This window comes from Myxocyprinus asiaticus, chromosome 17 (genome assembly GCF_019703515.2).
Source record: "Myxocyprinus asiaticus isolate MX2 ecotype Aquarium Trade chromosome 17, UBuf_Myxa_2, whole genome shotgun sequence".
In the NCBI taxonomy this organism is placed as follows: domain Eukaryota; kingdom Metazoa; phylum Chordata; class Actinopteri; order Cypriniformes; family Catostomidae; genus Myxocyprinus; species Myxocyprinus asiaticus.
In genome coordinates this window covers 21,902,688-21,926,106 of record NC_059360.1, presented here as the reverse complement: position 1 = coordinate 21,926,106, position 23,419 = coordinate 21,902,688, and the positions used below count along the sequence as shown (strand labels likewise).

Genomic DNA, 23,419 nt, shown 5'->3' with positions numbered 1-23,419 from the left:
TTCATGTCTTTACTGAACACATCTCATTAAACATTTAAAGTGCTGTGGAAAAAGTAAGTGAACCCTTGGATTTAATAACTGATCTATTGTCCTTTGGCAGCAATAACCTCAACAAAGCATTTCCGGTAGCTGTGGATTAGACCTGCACAACATTCAGAAGGAATTTTGGACCATTCTTCCTTACAGAACTGCTTAAGCTCAGCCATATTCTTAGGATGTCTGGTGTGAACAGCTCTCTTGAAGTCATTCCACAGCATCTCTGGGTTTGGGCTCTGACTGGGCCACTTCAAAAAGTGGATTTTCTTTTTTTGAAGACATTCTGTAGTGGATTTACTTCAATGTTTGGGGTCATTGTCCTGCTGCTTCACCCAATTTCTGCTGAGCTTCAGCCACCCTGACATTATCCTGTAGGATATCTTGATAAACTTAGGAATTTATTTTTCCCTCGATGATGGCAAGCGGTCCAAGCCCTGAAGCAGAAAAGCAGCCCCAAATCATGATGCTTTTTCCGTACTTTACTTTTGGGATGATGTTTTCATTTTGGTATGTGATGCCCTTTTTATGCCATACGTATTGCTGCGTGTTCTTCCCAAACAATTAAACCTTAGTTTCATCAGTCCACAAAACATTTTCGCTTTGTGGAGTGTCAAGGTGGTCTTTGACAAAGTTCAGGGGTTCAGAAATGCTTTTGTTGGAAAGCAGCAGCTTCCTTCATGGTGTCCTTCCATGGACACCATGCCTGTTTAATGTTTTCTGTATAGTAGACTCATGAACAGAAATGTTAACCAGTTCCAATGATTCCTTCAAGTCTTTAGCTGTTACTCTAGGGTTCTTATTACCTCATTGACATTCTGTGGTGTGCTCTTTGAGTCATCTTAGCTGGACGGCCAAGTCTTAATATATTTAGAAACTTTTTCTGCTACAACTACCATAGTTAATACACTTAGTGTTACTAAAGTAATTCCATGGTAAATTTTTGGAAGTATTGTGATCTGAGAATTGAAAAGCCTTGTAATTTGTTTTCTCCTGTTTTCATTGTCAGTGCTGTTTAGAATGTGGGGGCTGTTTATTTTAAAGTAGTTTCATCACAGAGACATTTGGAGTTTTGCAGCAGACAATCCTGTGTCGCATTCAAATGGGTTTTACAATCCCCGCCACGCATCTCACTGGTTCACAAGCGCATTTAAAATAGTCTGTGCAATTGAGACCAGTCCGCAAATAAATGTATCTGCCCTGTGCTCGCGCAACTCTTTCCATTCTTCTGTGTTGATAATTGATCTGGGTAACGTCTAGAGCTGTTGACAATGATCTGCACGGTCCGTTAGTTAACGCACCTGCTCTGCGCTTGCGCTGCTCTGTCTATTGAGCCGTATTGATAAATGGTCCGGGTAGCACTGTTTCATTCCGCTTTTGATGCGAGCCAAATGTGCTCCAAAACATATAGTATAGATGACAGGGGAAGGCTCATTAATATTCACGAGGAAAGTATTAACTGATTGGTCAGTAAATAGTTGTGATCCCCTTCCAGCCTACATTTCAGAAATTAGCTTGTGGGACATGTGTGTTATGTGGTGACTTCACTGTGAGTACGTGTGTGTATTTATGTGTGTATGTGGTAGGGTCTCTTTCGCAGTGTAGAAAGCACACAGCTGAATGGGGCTGGCAAGCATTACGTTGCATCAAGAATATTAAATGAACCTTGTGAAATTTAATAGCAGCACTCATAATTCAATAATTCAGCAGAGGCTGTGCACTGCTGCAGAAAGTATATAGGGGAAACACTGAGAATGGCTTTAAAGCAAGAAAATCCACCTTTTGGTGTAGCCCAGTCCGAGCCCAGACCATAACTCAATAGAGATGCTGTGTAATGACCTCAAGAATCGTTCACACCAGACATCCTAAGAATATGGCTGAGCTGAAGCAGTTCTGTAAGGAAGAAAGGTCCAAAATTCCTTATGAATGTTGTGCAGGTCTAATCCGCAGCTACTGGAAACGCTTGGTTGAGGTTATTGCTGCCAAAGGAGGCCAATTATTAAATACAATTGTTCACTTACTTTTTCCACAGCACTGTGAATGTTTAATGGGATGTGCTTAATAAAGACATGAAAGATTATAATTGTTTGTGTGTTGATAGCTAAAGCACATTGTGTTTGTCTATACTTGTGACTTTGATGAAGATGAGATAACATTTTATGACCAATTAATGCAGAAAACCAGTTAATTCCAAAGGGTTCACATACTTTTTCTTGCAACACTATACAAGGGACAATATAGTGAATTATATATATTATATAGCAACAAAACTGGTCAAGTGTTTCTTTAGTAAAGCACACTTGCAGGAAAATTGAACAAATGGTACAAGTGGTGAAAAGACTAACATCTAACATTTCCATCATCCATTGATGACTCTATTACTCTATGACATTAAGGGGATCTACAACACCAAAGTACTAAAAACGATAAATGCACGAGTAATGTTATGTTCAGGGTAAATTGGTGTAGACCATCTTAAATGGGGAGGCCAGGAAGCAAGAAAAATGGTTTTGCGGGACTGTGAGTTAGTCTTTAGCAGCATCAAGGTCAGGCCTATTGATGGAATTGGCCATTAAGTCTTAGACTAATGGACACAGACAAACTTGAGCGTTTGCCTTTTAGTGCCTAAAGTGCAACCAGGCCTTTTGTCAGTGAACATGCTAAAGGATTTTAGAGAACCATATCTTTATCCCTTTATACTCAATACATTTGTGACCATCAGCCACTTTTCCAAGAATAGAAACTCTTAGATTGTTGTCATTGAGTTCTTCATAATGAACAAACACAGTAATGGTTTGGTATGCTATTTTCTACGTTTTGAGAAAATTCTTGGGATAGAGCTTCAATTAAAGACTTTATTTGTACCTTTTTTAGTTGTATGATTCATAGTTTATAAAGTAACCTCTAAAAAAGCAGTTAGATCCTCTTATTCTATTATTCTGTTAATAATAATAATAATAATAATAATAATAATAATAATAATAATATGTATCTCTATTTATTTGTACCATAGCATGTATTCAGTTTTGATGATAAATAATGTACAAAAAATAAAAAGAAGAGCACAGAAACAACAAAATATGTCAGTAAGAATTAATGATTGTAGTGCTATCAGGCAGAAGTAGTGTAAAGTGATAGAAAATTCTCTCATTATTTACTCACCCTTATGTTGTTCCACACCCATTTGACTTTCTTTTTTTCTGCTGAATACAAAATGAGATGTTAGGCAGAATGTTAGCCTCAGTCATCATTCACTTTTAATGTATGGAAAAGAAGATGCAATGAAAGTGAATGGTGACTGAGGCCAACATGAGTGGTTACACTTGAGAGGTAGTTTCTTTTTTACAATTTACAATTCACTTTTTTTATTATTATTATTGTTTCTCATAAGCTTGTACTAAAATGTTACCTGGCACACACCTGAGTCTGGTGTTTTGGGTTACAGGGGCCAGCCTGTTTTATGCATTGTAGGCCAGAAATTATGTTATGAATTTCTAGCTGCTATGTGTAGTGAATGGAGACACAAAAGCAAATATTATGTGAGAATTTGAATATGAATAAGGCAGCATTTGGATGTGGTCCAAGGTAGATATGGCTGACGCGGGATGATCAGGGAAGCATGAATTGCTGTAAACCAGATGTGAGATTAATAGAATCTGAATAAAGGTTACATGGTTCAATGAAAGACCTGATTTTCCTTAAATTGTGGTGAAATTCGGTTATTCATCATTTGAGCAGACACTTGCAGTATTAGAGTGGGTCAATCGAGGAACTTTGGGTTTCCAGCCCAGGTATTCATACACTGTAACCACCTTAGGGGATTGTTGGAGATGGTCAAATTCAGGAGTGGAAGGCAGTGGATAGTGGTGGCAGGTCTGTGTGGGAATAAGCTACTGTACTAATAAGGTTTACATTTATCTCAAAGTAGGTAATAAACTCTATAATTGAGAAGACTTTATTACCTACAAAATTACAAATCCAATGCCTGAGGGGTCAGCATGTATGTAGAGGGTTTAGAGGGATAAAAAAAATTAATCATTTATTCACCCTCATACCATCCCAGATGTGTATACATTTTTTGTTTCTTCTGCTGAACACATACAAAGATTTTTAAAATAATATTTAAGCTCTATAGGTCCTCACAATGCAAGTAAATAGGTACCAAAATTGTAAAGCTCCAAAAAAGCATATAAAGACAGCATAAAAGTAATCCATAAGACTCCAGCTGTTAAATCTATATCTTCAGAAGCGATGAGATATGTGTGGGTGAGAAACAGATCAATATTTAAGTCCTTTTTTACTATAAATTATCCTCCCTGCCCAGTAGGTGGTGATATGCACGAAGAATGCATATGCATGAAGTTTGATATTAAAAAAGGACTTAAATTGTGATCTGTTTCTCTCCAAAAACCTGCCATATCACTTCTGAAGACATAGATTTAACCACTGGAGTCATATGTATTACTTTTATGCTGCCTTAATATGCTTTTGGAGCTTCAAAATTTTGGTACCCATTCACTTGCATTGTGAGAACCCACATAGCTGAAATATTCTTCTACAGTCTTTGTTTATGTTCTGCAGCAGAAAGTTTAGGTTGGCATGAGTGTGAGTAAATGATGACAGAAATTTCATTTTTGGGTGAACCATTCCTTTAAGTTGGATTTGGTTAAAAGAGTGATTTAATGTTGTATATTATTTAGGGGCTTAATGGGAATGAGGCCTTGACTGCCACGGCATGGTCAAACAACTACTCTGCTGACAACTGGAACAGCACTGAACAGGAACCAGCAGGCAATAATGGGAAGAAAACAATTTCACTTTCATTGAAAATAATAATACATTTGCTCAGGTTTGAATTCCTAGGTGAAATAAGGTGCTGTTTGGGCGTATGTACATCAATTATGCAAAGAACTCACGATTAGCAATTTCGTGCTATGTTGACTAAAGGATGTCACTTTGCTCCCAGTAGCCAAAGCGATAAGTGTTGTTGGGCATATATGGACATGTGTGAGCTCTATTTTCTGGGTTTAATGTCCACAGAGGGGCGTCAAAAGCGATTTGTGAAGCGAGTTGTTTTTACGTAGCTGTACAGGCTGTAATACAGTGAAGAGGAATGCGATTTTTTTTTAAACTGATCCCAAATCAAAACCCAACCATCAAAAGAGTAATGATGTAATGTAAGAGGGAAAAATGCAAACTCCGAATCATGCTTGCAACTGATTATGCAAACGCGATTACTTCCTGCTTTGCGATCACACCAGAAGTGAAGGTAAACATGCTGGAGTAGATGGAAAAATGTCTGATAGGAGATGGCACTTGTCAGTGAGTCAGCATAATGTGGCTGATCCTAGGGTACTGGAACTCTCAGAAACAACATGCTTACTTCCTGTGTGATCATGTTGGAACATGGGGTTTTTCCAGACTGGCCATAACTGGCCATAGCAGTCAGACAAAGTTTCTACAAAGTCAGACATGTATAAGGATGTTAGTTATGAAAAACAATTTAACAGTTCAAATGCAAATAATTCCTAATGTAAAACAGCTGTTGCATCTGCTTCCGTTTGTAGCATCAATACTTTTAACGACAAGGCTCGAGAACCAGTGATTTACTGTCATGAATCCCGCCTTTGTTGTTCCACCCACTCACCACCAGAGGGCTCCATAACCTGGTGATTGACTTTAACTCTCTGGACTCCATTTCCCATAATCCCCGTACCTGTCACTGATTACCTGCTCAGCTGTTTCTCATCTACTCAGCTATTTAAGTCTCACTCTCACTCTCTATCATTGCGTAGTCTTGTTTTGCCCTGGCTGACATTTCGAAGCATTCTCTGAGGTTTTGCATTATCTGTGTATGATCCTGGACTGTTTACCCTGTTTTGACCCGTTGCTGCCTGCCTACTACTACTGACTTGTTTACCTGGAAATAACTTGTGATTGTTGTTATCTGTGATTGTTATTACTGTTGCTGGTGATTGACCCTGCCTGTCTGTATTACGACGTTTATCATTATTAAAGCTGCTATGGATCTCAACTCTGATGACTCATCATTACAGAAGACTTAGCCACAAACCAATCCAGTGGCTTTTTTCAACTAACCACCGAGGACTCTACTCCTTCATCGAACCCAGTGGCACACCCGGCCTCATCTAGAACAATTCACTGCACCATGGATCTAGCATCATTCTTTGTTCAACTAAGCCAGGTGAACTTTTCAATAAGGGAGTACTCCCATTTATTTTCCATCGTTGCTGCCCACACTGGTTTTGATGATGCTGCTCTGAAATCCATATACCGGATTGGACTCTCAGCACGGCAGTGGAGGGAATTGCCAGACTCCGGAGACTACACATGGGAGGTATATGTGAGGCTAGTACTTGACACACTCGCAGCAGAGGATCCTCCTCTCACAATCCTGGTTCCAATTTCCGAGTCAGCCACGTCTGAGTCTGCTCCACGCCATGTCACAGCCACTCCTCAGCCTGCTCCATACCATGTCACAGTCAAACCTCAGCCTGCTCCATGCCACGTCACAGCCAAACCTTGGCCTGCTCCAAGTCATGTCACAGCAACGCCTCCGCCTGCTCCATACCATGTCACAGTCAAACTTCAGCCTGCTCCATGCCATGTCACAGCCAAACCTTGGCCTGCTCCAAGTCATGTCACAGCAACGCCTCCGCCTGCTCCATACCATGTCACAATCAAACTTCAGCCTGCTCCATGCCATGTCACAGCCATGTCTGAGTCTGCTCCATGCCATGTCACAGCCATGCCTCAGCCTGCTCCATGCCATGTCACAGCCACGCCTCAGCCTGCTTCATGCCATGTCACAGCCACGCCTCAGCCTGCTCCATGCCATGTCACAGCCACGCCTCAGCCTGCTTCATGCCATGTCATAGCCACACCTCAGCCTGCTTCATGCCATGTCACAGTCAAACATCAGCCTGCTCCACGCCATGTCACAGCCACGCCTCAGCCTGCTCCATACCATGTCACAGTCAAACCTCAGCCTGCTCCATGCCATGTCACAGCCAAACCTCGGCCTGCTCCAAGTCATGTCACAGCAATGCCTCCGCCTGCTCCATACCATGTCACAGTCAAACTTCAGCCTGCTCCATGCCATGTCACAGCCATGTCTGAGTCTGCTCCATGCCATGTCACAGCCATGCCTCAGCCTGCTCAATGCCATGTCACAGCCATGCCTCAGCCTGCTTCATGCCATGTCACAGCCACACCTCAGCCTGCTCCATGCCATGTCACAGCCACGCCTCAGCCTGCTTCATGCCATGTCATAGCCACGCCTCAGCCTGCTTCATGCCATGTCACAGTCAAACATCAGCCTGCTCCATGCCATGTCACAGCTACGTCTGAGTCTGTTCCATGCCCTGTCACAGTCAAATTTGAGTCGGCTCCATGCCATGCCACAGTCCAGATTTCCATGAGTCATTGCTCGAAGGCCTTCATGGCCCTGGTCTCCAAGTTGAATTATCCGCCACTGATATTGGTGCGTAGGGCCACTAAGACCCTTTCCCACAAATAGTCAATGCCCTTGTATGCTACGGCCACCAAGCCGACTCCCATGCCTGCCACAGCCAACGAGCCAACGGCCACACCTGCCACAGCCAATGAGTCAACACCCACGCCCACCACGGCCAACAAGCTGGAAGCTTCGTCTGTCCAAGAGCCTGCGTTGCCAGCCTCGTCTGTCCCAGAGCCTGCGTTGCCAGCCTCGTCTGTCCCAGAACCTGCACCGCCAACTTCGGCATCCCGGAGGAGGAGGAAAAGAAAAGTTTTCGTTTCCAAGTCTCTGCCCATGTTCACGACCACAGAGGTTGTCTCCAAGTTTCTGCCCATGTACACAATCCCAGAGGTCATTTCCAAGTCTCTGCCAGTGTTCACGAATACAGAGGTCATTTCCAAGTCTCTGCCAGTGTTCACGACCACAGAGGTTGTTTCCAAGTCTCTGCCAGTATTCATGACCACAGAGATTGTCTCCAAGTCTCATCCTTTGTTCACGACCACAGAAGTAATTTCCAAGTCTCTACCAGTTTTCATGACCACAGAGGTCGTCTCCGAGTCTCTGCCCATGTACATAACCACAGAGGTCATCTCTGAGTCTCTGCCCTTGTACACGACCACAGAGGTTGTTTCCAAGTCTCTGCCAGTGTTCACGACCACAGAGGTCGTTTCCAAGTCTCTGCCAGTGTTCTCGACCACAGAGGTCACTCCCGAGACTCTGTCCATGCCCACGACCACAGAGGTCGTTCCCAAGACTATTTCCATGCCTACAACCACAGAGGTTGTTCCCGAGACTATGCCTATGTTCACGACCTTAGAGGTCATTCCCGAGTTTCTGTCTATGCCCACTACCACAGAGGTTGCTCCTGAGACTCTGTCCATGCCCACGACCATGGAGGTCACTCCCAAGACTCTGTTCATGCCCACGACCACAGAGGTCACTCCTGAGACTCTGTTCATGTTCACGACCACTGAGGTCATTTCCCAGTCATCCTGGACTCTTAGCCTCGAGCCTGCCATGGCTCTGCTTACTACAACTTTGCCCCTCGAGCTTGCCATGGCTCCACCTTCTATGGATCTGCTCCTCGAGCCTCCCAAGGCTCCTCCTTCCACGGCTTCAACTTTTGAGTCTGCCATGGCTCTGCCTTCTACAACTTTGCCCCTCGAGCCTGCCATGGCTCAGCCTTCCATGGCTTTGCCTCTCGAGCCTCCTACAGCTCTGCCTACCATGGCTCCGCCCTCAGAGTCCTCCATGGCTACAGTCTCCAATCTGGGGTCACCACTCAGGCCTCCTGACCTTGTTTCAGCTCTGTGGTCATCAACCAGGTCTTCTGATCCAGTCCCTACCCTGAGATGGCCTCCTGGTTCTTTTGACAAGCCACCTGAGCCGCTCTGGTCTTCTGGGTCTCCTGGCCGTCCGCCTGATCTGTTCTGGTCTTCTGGATCTCCTGGCCATCTGCCTGATCTGCTCTGGTCCCCTTGGTCTCATAGCCATCTGCCTGATCTGCTCTGGTCTTCTGGGTTTCCTGGCCATCCACCTAATCTGCTCTGGTCTTCTGGGTCTCCTGGCCATCCGCCTGATCTGTTCTGGTCTTCTGGATCTCCTGATCGTCTGCCTGATCTGCTCTGGTCCCCTTGGTCTCGTGGCAATCTGCCTGATCCGCTTTGGTCTTCTGGGTTTCCTGGTCATCCACCTGATCTGCTCTGGTCTCCTGGGACTCCTGGCCATCCACCTGACCTGCTCTGGTATCCCTGGTCTCATGGCTGTCCGCCTGGTCTGCTCTGGCTCCCTTGGTCTCTTGGCCGTCCACTGGACCTGCTCTGGTATCCCTGGTCTCATGGCTGTCTGCCTGGTCTGCTCTGGCTCCCTTGGTCTCCTGGCAATCTGTCTGATCTGCTCTGGTTTCCTTGGTTCCCTGGTCATCTACCTGATCTGCCCTGGTTTCTTTGGACCCCAGCATCACCTGCCCTCACTTCGGGATCCGTTCGCTGGGGGGGGGCTCTGTCATGAATCCCGCCTTTGTTGTTCCTCCCGCTCACCACCAGAGGGCTCCATCACCTGGGGATTGACTTTAACTCTCTGGACTCCATTTCCCATAATCCACGTACCTGTCACTGATTACCTGCTCAGCTGTTTCTCATCTACTCAGCTATTTAAGTCTCACTCTCTATCATTGCAAAGTATTGTTTTGCCCTGGCTGACATTTCTAAGTGTTCTCTGAGGTTTTGAATTATCTGTGAATGATCCTGGACTGTTTACCCTGTTTTGACCCATTGCTGCCTGCCTACTACTACTACCTTGTTTACCTGGAAATAACCTGTGATTGTCTGCCGCCTGCCCTGACCTCTTGCCTGTTTATTTTCTACCACTCTGGATTGCCTTTATTATTACTGTTGCTGGTGATTGACCCTGCCTGTCTGTATTATGACGATTATCATTATTAAAGCTACACATGGATCTCAACTCTGATGACTCATCATTACATTTACATTTACATTACATTTATTCATTTGACAGATGCTTTTATCCAAAGCAACTTACAAAAGAGGAATACATTGTAAGCGAATCATCTTAAGGAGACAGTGGTATGAAAAGTGCTGTATTACAAAGATTCATTAGCATCAGAATAGTAGTATTCAAAACAGATTAAAGTGCAACAAGAATTTGTTTTTTATTTTTTTTATTTAGTGACTGGTTAAGTGCTCATGGAAAATATGTGTTTTTAGCCATTTTTTGAAGACAGAAAGTAAGTCAGCTTCACAGATGGAGTTGGGAAGGTCATTCCACCAACATGGTATGATGAAACCGAAAGTCCGGGAAAGTGTTTTGGTGCCTTTTTGTGTTGGTACAACAAGATGCCATTCCTTAGCCGACTGCAGGCTTCTGGTTGGAACGTAGCTCTGCAGGAATTATTTGAGTTATTCTGGAGCAAACCCAGTGACTGTTCTCTGTTCTGTATGCCAGCATCAGAGCCTTGAATTTGATACATGCATCAACCAGCAGCCAGAGAGACAAGAGTGGTGTAACATGCGCTCTCTTTGGTTCATTAAAGACTAGATGTGCTGCTGCATTCTGGATCATTTGCAGGGGTCTAATTGCACATGCAGGGAGGCCTGCAATGAGAGCATTACAGCAGTCCAGTCTAGTTATGACAAGTTGTGTGGATTTAGGGGTTTTATAATTTCTAGATTTTATATTATTGTGGCAGCAGGGGCGTGGTCAAGCACCCGTCCAAAGAGAGAGAAAGCGGTAAGGGCGCTTACACCTGAGCTAAATTATGTCTAACACCTGTCTCTAATTCCAGTGAGTTTGGGGAGAGTGGCATATAAACAGCCATGCCACCGCCAGAAGAGAGAGAGAAAGTCTGGCACGAGAGTCTCACGGTGAATCTACTGAGTTTGTGATGCTACAGAGTTGTGATAAAGATTTTGTGCTGATTAAGAGGCTGTGACAAGGAGCCTGTGACGCCAAAGAGTTTATGAAGCTGAAGAAGTTACTGTGCCAGTTGTGACTGTGTTATTCCTGAGTTTGTGATTAAAAGCTCACCTGAGACCTGAACCTTCCTGTCGCAGTGACCTCATTCCCTCACACTGATGCCGAAACCTGGGAATCGAATTACGCCCCATGGAGTCCTCCCAGGTGGCCGAGATCCTCCAGTCCCTTGCCAGCCTGCATCAGTCCAACCAGCAATCCCTGCTTGAGCTACGCTAAGACAAGGAACGACAGTTTTTTGAGATCCTGCGAGCTCAAGCAGAGGACCGGCTCGTGATCCGGAGCCTCCTCGGCCAGGAGAGAGCGCAAGCAGCGACCCCGGACAACCGCAGCCAACTGCCTCCCCCCACACTACTAAAGATGGCCATGAAGGATCATGCTGAGGCCTTCCTTGATTTATTTGAGAGGACCGCGGAGATCTGGGCCTGGCCGCGTGACCAGTGGGCGACTAGGCTCCTCCCACTACTGTCCGGGTAACCCAGCTTGCGGCCGAACAGTTGCCGGTGGCTAATCTCCTGGCCTATGATGACCTCAAAAAGTCCATCTTGCAGTGGGTGGGTTGTAGCCGAAGCTGGGGAAGACTGACCGCCCATTTGCTTTTTCCCAAAGGCTCCGAGATGCGTGCCGGAAATGGCTGCTGGCGGGGAATCGTGACGTTGGGGGAGTAATTGACCAAGTGGTACTGGAACAGCTGATTCATTGACTGCCGCAGGGGACAGCAGAGTGGGTCCAGTTCCACCGCCCGGCGTCGCTGGAGGAAGCCTTCCAGCTTGCGGAGGACCACTTGGTGGCATACCCGAGGGTGGAAGAGCCCTCCTTTCTCTCTACCTCTCTTCCCCCTCCCCCTGATTGTTCCCCCCATCCCTCTCACTCTGCTCTTTCCCCAGAGCCCATTCCTGCCCCACAGAGGTGGGGAGCTCTGCCACCAAGGCAAGTTCCTCACCTGAGGAGGAGGACACCGCCCCCTACCTCTACAGTGCCCCGTCACTCTCCCCCTCAGGTGGAAGTGCCCGCCGACACAGGTGCGGGCGTGATGTCTGGGCTGGTCTGCTGGGGTTGCGGGGATCTGGGGCACTTCCGGGATCAATGCCTGGTGATGGAGCTAGGGACGGTGGTCTGGATCCCTGACACCCCACAGGCTGCCCCCGACCGAGCCGGAGTGTACCGGATACCGGTAAGAATCAAGGGGGGTACTCACCAAGCATTGCTGGACACAGGTTGTAATCAAACCATGGTCCACCAATGCTTGGTACAACATGAGGCTTTGGGCACAGCTAAAATGGTGAGGGTGAGGTGTGTGCATGGGGATATTCACAATTACCCTATGGTGACCCTGGTGATTACATTTCTGGGTACAAAACATAGAGTGGAGGCCGTGGTTAGTCCCCGCCTCACCCATCCGCTGATTTTGGGGACTAATTGGCCTGAATTTAGAAATGTATTAAAGGGAATATGTGCAGATGGGTCCTGCACAAAAGCAATAAGATGTGAAATGTGCAATGCTCTGGCAGGGGAGGCGGAGCGAAGGCCATCTTTGTCTGCTCCACGACATGATGACATGGGGTGAGGAGGCTGCAGCCCCTCCCGTCCTCAGGGGATTTCCCAAAGGGGATTTCCCTTTGGAGCAGTCACGAGACAAAACCCTCAAGCATGCCTTTGACCAAGTGAGAGTGATCGATGGTCAAAAACTCCAGCCGGGTGTCGCCCTTTCATATCCTTATTTCGCAATTATAAGTGAGAGGTTGTATAGAGTGACGCAGGATGCTCAAACAAAGGAAGATACAACCCAGCTCTTAATACCGCGGAGCCGTCAGGAAATGGTGTTCCAGGCGGCTCACTATAATCCCATGGCGGGTCATCTAGGGGAAAGGAAAACACTGAACCGTCTAAAAGCCCATTTTTATTGGCCGGGCATTGGCGGCGATGTCCGCAGGTGGTGTGCGGCATGCCGCAAATGTCAGCTGGTGAATCCACCGGCCACCCCAAAAGTGCCATTGCGCCCCCTTCCGCTGATCGAGGTCCCCTTCGAGAGAATTGGAATGGACCTCGTCGGGCCATTAGAGCGGTCAGCATACGGACATCGCTTTGTATTGGTCCTAGTGGACTACGCAACGCAATATCTGGAAGCCGTGCCTCTACGCAGCACTCAGCACGTAGTGTTGCGGAGGGACTCTTCAAAAAATAATCTCCCGGGTGGGTATTCCAAAAGAAATCCTCACCGATCAGGGCACAATCTTTATGTCACGGACACTATGTGAGATTTATGAATTATTGGGCATTAAATCAATCCACACCAGCATTTACCATCCACAAACAGATGGCCTGGTGGAGCAATTTAATAAAACCCTTAAAAACATGATTCGTAAGTTCGTGCACAAGGATGCTAGAAATTGGGACAAATGGCTCGATCCCCTGTTATTCACAGTACGAGAGGTCCTGCAAGCCTCCACTGGATATTCCCCATTCGAGCTGCTATATGGGCAGCGACCGCACGGCATGCTTGATGTTATGCGCGAAGCTTGGGAGGAGGGACCTTCAAACAGCAAGAATGAAATTCAATACATTCTTGATCTTGGAGCAAAACTCCACACTTTGGGGCAACTAACACAGGAGAATTTGATCCAAGCTCAAGAACGACAGAGCCGACTGTATGACAGGGGAACTCGGCCGCGGGAATTTGCACTGGGAGATAAGGTACTTGTATTACTCCCCATATTAAGGTCCAAATTACTCGCCAAGTGGCAAGGACCTCAATTATGAGGTAAAGCGAACCGATAGAGGGGGCGCATGTCAAATATATCACATCAACCTCCTGAAATTGTGGAGGGAGGCGTTCCCTGTGACGTTGGCTATGGTAGTTCCGGAGGGGGTGGAGCTCGGGCCAGAGGTGAATACAAAACACAATCATTTCACCCCGGTCACTTGCGGAGACCACCTCTCACCGTGTCAGCACGCAGAGGTTGCCAAGTTGCAAAAGGAGTTTGCAGATGTGTTTTCCCCTACCGGGTTGTATGAACCTCATCCAGCACCACATCGAGACCGAGCCTGGGGTGGTGTTACGTAGCCGCCCCTATCGATTACCCTAGCACAAAAAGAAAATTGTCTGGGAAGAATTGGATGCAATGCTCGATATGGGGGTAATAGAGGAATCCCACAGCGATTGGTCCAGCCCGGTTGTTCTAGTTCCTAAGATCGACGGGTCTGTATGGTTCTGTGTGGATTATAGAAAAGTCATCGCAGTGTCTAAATTTGACGCATACCCAATGCCTCGCATTGATGAGTTGCTTGATCGGTTGGGCACTGCTCGATTTTATTCGACAATGGATTTGACAATGGGTTATTGGCAGATCCCCTTGACACCAATTTCCTGTGAAAAAACAGCCTTCTCCACACCGTTTGGATTACACCAAATTGTGACGCTTCCATTCGGTTTGTTTGGAGCCCCAAACGCTTACGCCGCTACCTATTTAGATGACATCATCATTTAAAGTAATGATCGGCAGCAGCACATGCAGCATCTGAGGGCAGTTCTGAGATCGCTGAGACAAGCGTGACTGACAGCAAACCCCAAGAAGTGCGCGATTGGGTGGGTGGAGTTATGGTATCTGGGGTTCCGCTTGGGCCACGGGCAGGTGCGTCCCCAAATTGACATGACTGCGGTGATTGCGACCTGCCCGAGGCCCAAAACCAAAAAGGGGGTGAGACAGTTCCTGGGGCTGGCTGGCTGTTATAGGAGATTTGTGCCTAATTATTCGGATGTCACCAGCCCGCTGACTGATTTCACTAAAAGGGGGGCTCCAGACCCGGTCCAGTGGACAGAGCAGTGTCAACAGGTGTTCACGCAGGTTAAAGCCGCACTTTGAGGGGGCCGCTTTTACATTCACCCAATTTCTCTCTCCCTTTTGTCTTACGGACGGATGCTTCAGACAGGGGGCTAGGGGCCGTACTCTCACAGGTGGTGGAGGGGGAGGAGCGCCTGGTGCTGTACATTAGCCGCAAGCTCTCGCTGAGGGAGACTAAGTATATTACCATAGAAAAGGAGTGTCTTGCCATCAAGTGGGTGGTCCTCACTCTCCGGTACTACCTGCTGGGGCAGGCCTTCACCCTCTGCTCAGATCACGCCCCACTCCAATGGCTCCACCACATGAAAGATACAAACGCGTGGATCACCCGTTGGTATCTGGCTCTTCAGCCATTTAAGTTCAGGGTGATCCACAGACCAGGAGCGCAGATGGCTGTCGCCGACTTCCTTTCCAGAAATCGGGAGGGGAGTGGTAGACAGGCCGGATGTCTCCCGAGTCGGGCGGTGGGGATATGTGGCAGCGAGGGCGTAGTCGAGTGCCTGTCCGGAGAGAGAGAAAGCGGTAAGGGCACTTACACCAGAGCTAAATTATGTCTAACACCTGTCTCTAATTCCTGTGAGCTTGGGGAGAGCGGCATATAAACAGCCAGCCTGGCACGAGAGTCTCACGGTGAAGCTACTGAGTTCGTGACGCTATAGAGTTGTGATAAAGACTTTGTGATGATTAAGAGGCTGTGACTAGGAGCCTGTGACGCTAAAAAGTTTGTGAAGCTGAAGAAGTTACTGTGCCAGTTGTGACTGTGTTATCCCTGAGTTTGTGATTAAAAGCTCACCTGAGACCTGAACCTTCCTGTCCCAGTGACCTCATTCCATCACAATTATACACTCAAGTTCAGCTTGTTATTGTGTTACTCTAATATGTGACCTTCAGGTTCTGTCTATTCCTATGATGATGAAAGGGATGATGATTCTGATGATGGAAAGTCGAGGGGTGGAGCTCACTCTACAATGAAGATATCTCTCAACAAGTAAAAGCTTTATTATTTATTACTACATATTATAATAGTATTCGAGGGAAAAAAGAACTACACTTAAGGCTGTATGGCTTTTATTTTTATTCTCATCTTTCTCCTTTAGGTTTCCAGGGTTCTCTAAGACCCCAAATCCAGAGATGTGTCTGCTTACCAAACACATAGCCAAAGGAAATGACAGAATACCAATAATTGTAAGGTATCTGACTTTGTCTTGATTCTATATTGCCTGAGGATCACAATGTGATTAGATGGTTACAGTTAATGTGCATAGCAAGATTAACCAAACATCTGGTTTTAAATTCTCATTTTTATGATATCAGAATATGAAATCTATAAACTATTATCAATTTAAATTGGTTAAAACATTTCAATAAGAGTTAAATATCCAGATTTTTAGGATACATTTTTTCCCACAGATTAAAAGAATGCTAATAATCTAAATTTGCATAATACAGTATGTATGAAAAAATGAATAATAACAACCAAAACTAGGTCTCCTCGTTTCTTCTGTAAAATCTTGATTATAAAGCTGATAGTTTCAACTTTAAATTCTGATTGGATGAGCTACATTTCAAGCCATAGTAAAATGACTGTAAATGCACACCTGTTGTTGCACATTTTACTGTACATTAATGCGCAAGGTGTTAGGCAAGGAAAGTTTAGCACATTTCATAGACAAATAAATGATTAAGGGAATTAAAGATACATAAAAGTCCATTTTAAAATCACTTAAGAACAATAAATAAAAAGACATCAAAATTTGACACTGAGTTGTTATGTTTCTTGCCAACCACATACAGCCGACAGTTGCATTAATTAACTATATTATTAAATTCTGTGAATTATTAATAATAAATGTATCTTTTTTATGGAACATTGGTGTCTGTTATTATAGTGTTCTTGCCGCCGTTTCATAAAAGATAAGTGTGATCCAATGATTTTACCAGGGGTATGGGTTTTTTAGGCACTCCACTTAAAGTTTGAAATTTGAATATTTGTTTGAATTTAAGATAAATATGCACATTTGAATGCTAAATCTGTGCATTCAAATTTTGGATGTGTGCCAAGCACTGATGATGACTTCAGAACGATCGTATTGTTGTGCTAAAAAAGGCTAGATGTAGCGCAACAAATACAGTTTAACAGAACGCAGTTGTCTCAAGGCCCGTTTTAAAAGGTTGAAGTTCTTTTAAACATGAGACAGCATCAAAAAACACAGTGCTCCTGCACAGGACATTGAATAAACTACAAAACACTGCAACTTTACAAAACTTTAAAATTTGCATTTATTTCTAATTTTGCCAATATCTAAGGTAACAATTTAAAAGCAGTTTCTCAGTCCAGCTGACAGACCTACTCCACTTCAGATCTTGCCAAAGAATGTCACTTACCCTTGGTAAAATCACTGTTACGCACTGGTACTCATGGCTTATTGCTTTAGTATTACCATCTGTTGGATGAACTTTTGAGATCAAGTCCTTAAGAAGTGTTTTGCAGTGTTATATATTATCTTTTTTTAAGTGGATAATTGAGTTCAATAAGACACTTAAGGAGTCTTGTAAGACAAATTGTATTTATTGTCTCTATTAGGAATGGAAAGTAGGGAAGCAGAAAGCAGAGAGAGAGAGATGAAACAGTGGGAGAAGAAGATATTCTCCACCATAGATCCAGAGCTTCCAGAGTTAGATCCTGCTCAAGTGTGAGGCAACACTTTTAATTATTTCCTCTTGAAAATGTAATGTTTTAAATTCATTACGTTAGATATTCGTTTTTATATACAGTGGTGTGAGAAAGTGTTTGCCCCCTTCCTGATTTCTTATTTTTTTGCATGTTTGTCACACTTAAATGTTTCAGATCATCAGACAAGTTTAAATATTAGTCAAAGATAACACAAGTAAACACAAAATGCAGTTTTTAAATGAAGGTTGTTATTATTAAGGGAAAACAAAATCCAAACCTACATGGCCCTGTGTGAAAAAGTGTTTGCCCCACCTGTTAAAACATAACTTAACTGTGGTTTATCACACCTGAGTTCAATTTCTCTAGCCACACCCAGGCCTGATTACTGCCACACCTCTTCTCAATCAAGAAATCACTTAAATAGGACCTGCCTGACAAAGTGAAGTAGACCAAAAGATCTTCAAAAGCTAGACATCATGCTGAGATCCAAAGAAATTCAGGAACAAATGAGAAAGAAAGTAATTGAGATCTATCAGTCTGGAAAAGGTTATAAAGCCATTTCTAAAGCTTTGGGACTCCAGAGAACCACAGTGAGAGCCATTATCCACAAATGGCGAAAACATGGAACAGTGGTGAACCTTCCCAGGAGTGGCCAGCCGACCAAAATTACCCCAAGAGCGCAGCGACGACTCATCCCTAGAGGTCACAAAAGACCCCACAACAACATCCAAAGAACTGCAGGCCTCACTTGACTCAGTTAAGGTCAGTGTTCATGACTCCACCATAAGAAAGAGACTGGGCAAAAATGGCCTGCATGGCAGAGTTCCAAGACGAAAACCACTGCTGAGCAAAAAGAACATTAAGGCTCGTCTCATTTTTGCCAGAAAACATCTTGATGATCCCCAAGACTTTTGGGAAAATACTCTGTGGACTGACGAGACAAAAGTTGAACTTTTTGGAAGGTGTGTGTCCCATTACATCTGGCGTAAAAGTAACACCGCATTTCAGAAAAAGAACATCATACCAACAGTAAAATATGGTGGTGGTAGTGTGATGGTCTGGGGTTGTTTTGCTGCTTCAGGACCTGGAAGACTTGCTGTGATAAATGGAACCATGAATTCTGCTGTCTACCAAAAAATCCTGAAGGAGAATGTCCGGCCATCTGTTCGTGACCTCAAGCTGAAGCGAACTTGGGTTCTGCAGCAGGACAATGATCCAAAACACACCAGCAAGTCCACCTCTGAATGGCTGAAGAAAAACAAAATGAAGACTTTGGAGTGGCCTAGTCAAAGTCCTGACCTGAATCCTATTGAGATGCTGTGGCATGACCTTAAAAAGGCAGTTCATGCTCAAACCCTCCAATGTGGCTGAATTACAACAATTTTGCAAAGATGAGTGGGCCAAAATTCCTCCACAGCGCTGTAAAAGACTCATTGCAAGTTATTGCAAATGCTTGATTGCAGTTGTTGCTGCTAAGGGTGGCCCAACCAGTTATTAGGTTTAGGGGGCAAACACTTTTTCACACAGGGCCATGTAGGTTTGGATTTTGTTTTCCTTTTAATAATAACTACCTTCATTTAAAAACTGCATTTTGTGTTTACTTGTGTTATCTTTGACTAATATTTAAACTTGTTTGACGATCTGAAACATTTAAGTGTGACAAACATGCAAAAAAATAAGAAATCAGGAAGGGGGCAAACACTTTTTCACACCTGTGTGTGTGTGTGTGTGTGTGTGTGTGTGTGTGTGTGTGTGTGTGTGTGTGTGTGTGTGTGTGTGTGTGTGTGTAGGGAGAAGAAGTGTGAAATGTAAATGTACCTGTTTACTAGATCTATGGACAATGGAGTTAAAGAACTTCTGGTTGTTGGTCATCTTCACTGGAAGACAAGCACAGGCATTTCAGAACCTCTCGTCAGTTTTCAACACCAGCGGATACCCGAGTAAGAGATTGTACCTTTTTTACTCTAGATTCTGATACTGCTGCACACTGGTGGTGGGTAAGGAGAGTCCCCTTTTAAAGCACTTTGAGTGTAGAGTCAGAAAGTGCTATATAAATATAACATACATTCATACATATACAAAAGATTTTATTATTCTGTTTTACAAATACATTTCAAATCATATTTGATCTTGGGAATTCAGACTTATTAGTAGTTATTTATGATTACCTAATCATTTGTTTGTTAATAGGGTTGTTTCTTTCTTATTTTAAGGGGAATCCACTGATGCATTAACTGCAACAGGGAAAATGTATGAAGAAATAGTCAAGATCATTGCTGGGCAGGTATTATAAATCTAATATTTCTTTAGTTCAGTCCTTGAACCTCTAACAGAGCCCAGTAATCATCGGTGTACTTCCTCGTCTGCTACTATTTCCAAAATGTGATCGAGTTGTAACCATTAAGGCTACCTACTGATAACTGCTTCCGTGGTTGCTGTTTTTAGAGTTTTTAATTCAGTGTGCAGCTACTATCTGTGTTCTTTTTTGTTTATTAGCCAAAAAAATATCTACACTTCCTAATGGAAACAAACACCGAATACAAAGTACTACTGGGCTGCTTCCCTGACACAACAGGAGTTCACATGGTATAGACCTTTCACTTTTGCATTAATCCATTAACTTTTTTTTAATGTTTTTTTTATTTGTATTTTTTTTAGATGTGTTTTTATTTGAATGTTTGATCAAATGTTGTGCTTCATATTATATTGAAATACTGTATATTCCAAATGCCTTCTGCCCCTTTTTTTGCTCTTCTGTTTCCGTCAGTTTTGCAGCTTACATGATAACACTGTCATAAAAATCTTGAAAGAAAAGTTTGTGTGAATAATGTACATTGGGATTCAAAAGTCTAAGACCACATTGAAAATCTGAGATTTTTTTCATTTAAATGAATATTCAATGTCCAATACAAGTTAAGCTCAATGAACAACATTTGTGGCATAATGTTGATTACCACCAAAAAAATTATTTTGACTCATCCCTTCTTTTCTAAAAAGAAAAAGGTAAAAATGCAGGTTACAGTGGGGCACTTACAATGGAAGTGAATGGGGCCAATTTTTGGAGGGTTTGAAGGCAGAAATGTGAAGCTTATAATTTTATAAAATGAACATGAATTATTCTGTTAAAACTTGTGTATTATTTGAGCTGTAGTGTTGTTTAAATCATCATTTTTACAGTCATTTTAGGGTTTTATGGTTTGTTGACATCAAAATTGGCCATAACTTTACACAGAAAAGGTTATTAAGTGATTTTATCACCAAAATCATTTTAACACTCCTTTTGTTTATGTCTTGTGGCTATACTTTTGAAACAGTGAGTATTTTGATATTTATGGATTGGCCCCATTGATTTCCATTGTAATTGCCTCACTGGAACCCAGGTTTTTGCTTTTTTTAAAGAAATGGAGGGACAAGTCAAAATAAATGTTTGTCGTAATCAACATTATGTCACAAATGCTGGCAGTTGAGATTAACTTGTATTGAACTCAGAATATTCCTTTAAACATGAAAATAAACAAAGTTTTATGATTGAATAAACCACCAATAACAACAAAACAAGAAAATATTTACGATTGTGTCACTCATCAAATGTATGCAAATCTGTGACATTGGCCATGTTAACCTTCCTTTGTTTAAAAAAAAAAAAAAAAAAAAAAGTCTTCCAAAGGTTTTGCACAAACTTTTAAAGTCTATGCAAACTCAAATGCATGCTGTCATTAAAGTAAAAGGGGGACAGACATTTGAGAATTTTAATTCAACTTTTATCTCAAATTGTTATGGTGATAATTAAACTTAATTTAATAATCAAACATTTTGTGTGAATTAAGAATGCAAAATAAAAGCTAGTGGTCTCACAATTTCGGACCGCACTGTATATGTAATGAGCATATTAGTGCTTAAAAAATGAAGTGCTGTTTTTTTCTTTTTCTTTCAGGCTGCCATTGATAAGGTCATAGAGGCTGATCTTTTGATGGTGTTGAATAAGATTTGCCAACAGGATAAACACACAATGGAAAAGAATCTTAGCACCATGTCTTATGCATTACAAGGTAAATTAGTACAGTGTTGACTGTCAGTGTTATTGAAGGAAAGACCTTTTGTCCCTGTAGTCCAGTGTACTCCATACCTAATATTAAATATATATTTGCACCTTGTGTACTTAATTGTAGTGTTTGTCACACATGTGAAATCTTAGACTCGCCATCTGTGTCTCTAGCGGAGATGAATCACTTCCATAGCAACCGTATCTATGACTACAACAGACTCGTGCAATTCTACCTGGAGGAACAGGTGAAATTATATGAGAGAGTGAGTAACAAGGATTCTAGTTTGAATGGACACTATATATACAGTATAGTAACAGTCTACAGTTATAATATGCAATGCCAAATACTATGTGTAACATCCTGTTCTGTACTCTTTGTGTAGATTGCTGAAAAACTGAAGAAAACACTCTTCATTTAAACACTCTTGCATTTAAAGTCAACGCCTTCAGTGTGATTCATGCCATTAAGAAAACACAGTTTCACAATGAATAAGACTATGCCTTTGGGCATCATACATTATTTCGCAGCTAACTAGTAATACCAATTGACATTTTAAAAACACGTCCACGCACGAAAGCCAGAACTTGAAATGACACTTAATGCTCAAGCAAGAATAATTTTAACTGCAGCATGACTGTTCTGTGAAATGACGTCTCCCAAACAGACATTCAAAAATCATAATTTTTCATATGAATCTACCTAGGAGGTCTATAATACCTGGAAAAATCTATCTAATAATATTTGCGATTTAAATGATGCTTGCAATAAATTTTGTTTCGTCAGGGTACACGTTTATGCTGCATTTCATTCAAGTTGGATGTGGGATATTCCTACTTGATACAGTATCTCCGACCATAAACGCATTCCATTCCCTGATATTCAGAACTGCAACGCTCCCATTAGCTTAGCAGGGGATTGACTCTCATTAGAGATATCTCCTAGCAACTCAACTGGTAAACAATGCTGCAGCGCTAGCATTTGTGCTTCAGGTGTATGATTATCAAAAGAGATTATAATGTTTTATACACCTGTTTCTCCAGGCCTTTGTTAAACAAGCTTTAATATCATGTAATGTGGAAACAAACTCATTTATCGAAATTACTTTTTTGAATGTTTATCACTTACTTTTGTTTATCTCCCTGAGTGTCGACATGTTTGTGTGACATCATGCCCCTGCATCTTGCAGAAATCAGAGATGAGAATTTCTGCACGAGCCTACAAGTTGTAATTCTGACTTAAAGATGCATTCCATTGCACTTTTCCTAGTAGGAAGTTGGAAAATCCGACTTTACGAGTTGAATGGAATGCAGCACTACTTTTCAAAACTTGATCCAACACTGAATGCTCAAGAAGCCTAATTTACACTTAGAAAACTCCTGATGTTGCTATAACAATGCAAAAAGCACTTACCAATTTGCTTGAAGTGAAAATCAGTCCTCCTTTCCTGTTTAATAAATTAAGCAGTCACACGGGCATGCAAAACATCTCGTGTTTTTAAATCCATAAGGATCTCTTTCTCAATGGCGATAGCGGCTGTGAATATACATCATGATGGCGCCACGGATGGCCGCCTCGGTGTGGAGCGCTTCTATTGTTTTGTTGTTTTTGTTTGTTTGTCCTGTTTAGTAATCTTTATCCAGTCAGTTTTACCAGAGACGAACTGCTGAACATTCGACAACTTATACCCGACAGTCTTTTTTTTCAGACGTTTTGTTTGACATTTTAGTCGGAGGCGCGCTGTGTTGTTTAAACGCACTATGAGACGCAGGTGAGGGAGACGAGCAGGCGTGCTGGTCAAGCTCCGTCGGCGGGG

General features: G+C 43.1%; 1 pseudogene; it reads left to right on the top strand.

Annotated features, from left to right (window-relative positions):
- Window positions 1-2,537: 2,537 nt before the first annotated feature.
- LOC127454943 (sorting nexin-9-like) lies at window positions 2,538-22,024 on the top strand (annotated as a pseudogene).
- Window positions 22,025-23,419: the final 1,395 nt, after the last annotated feature.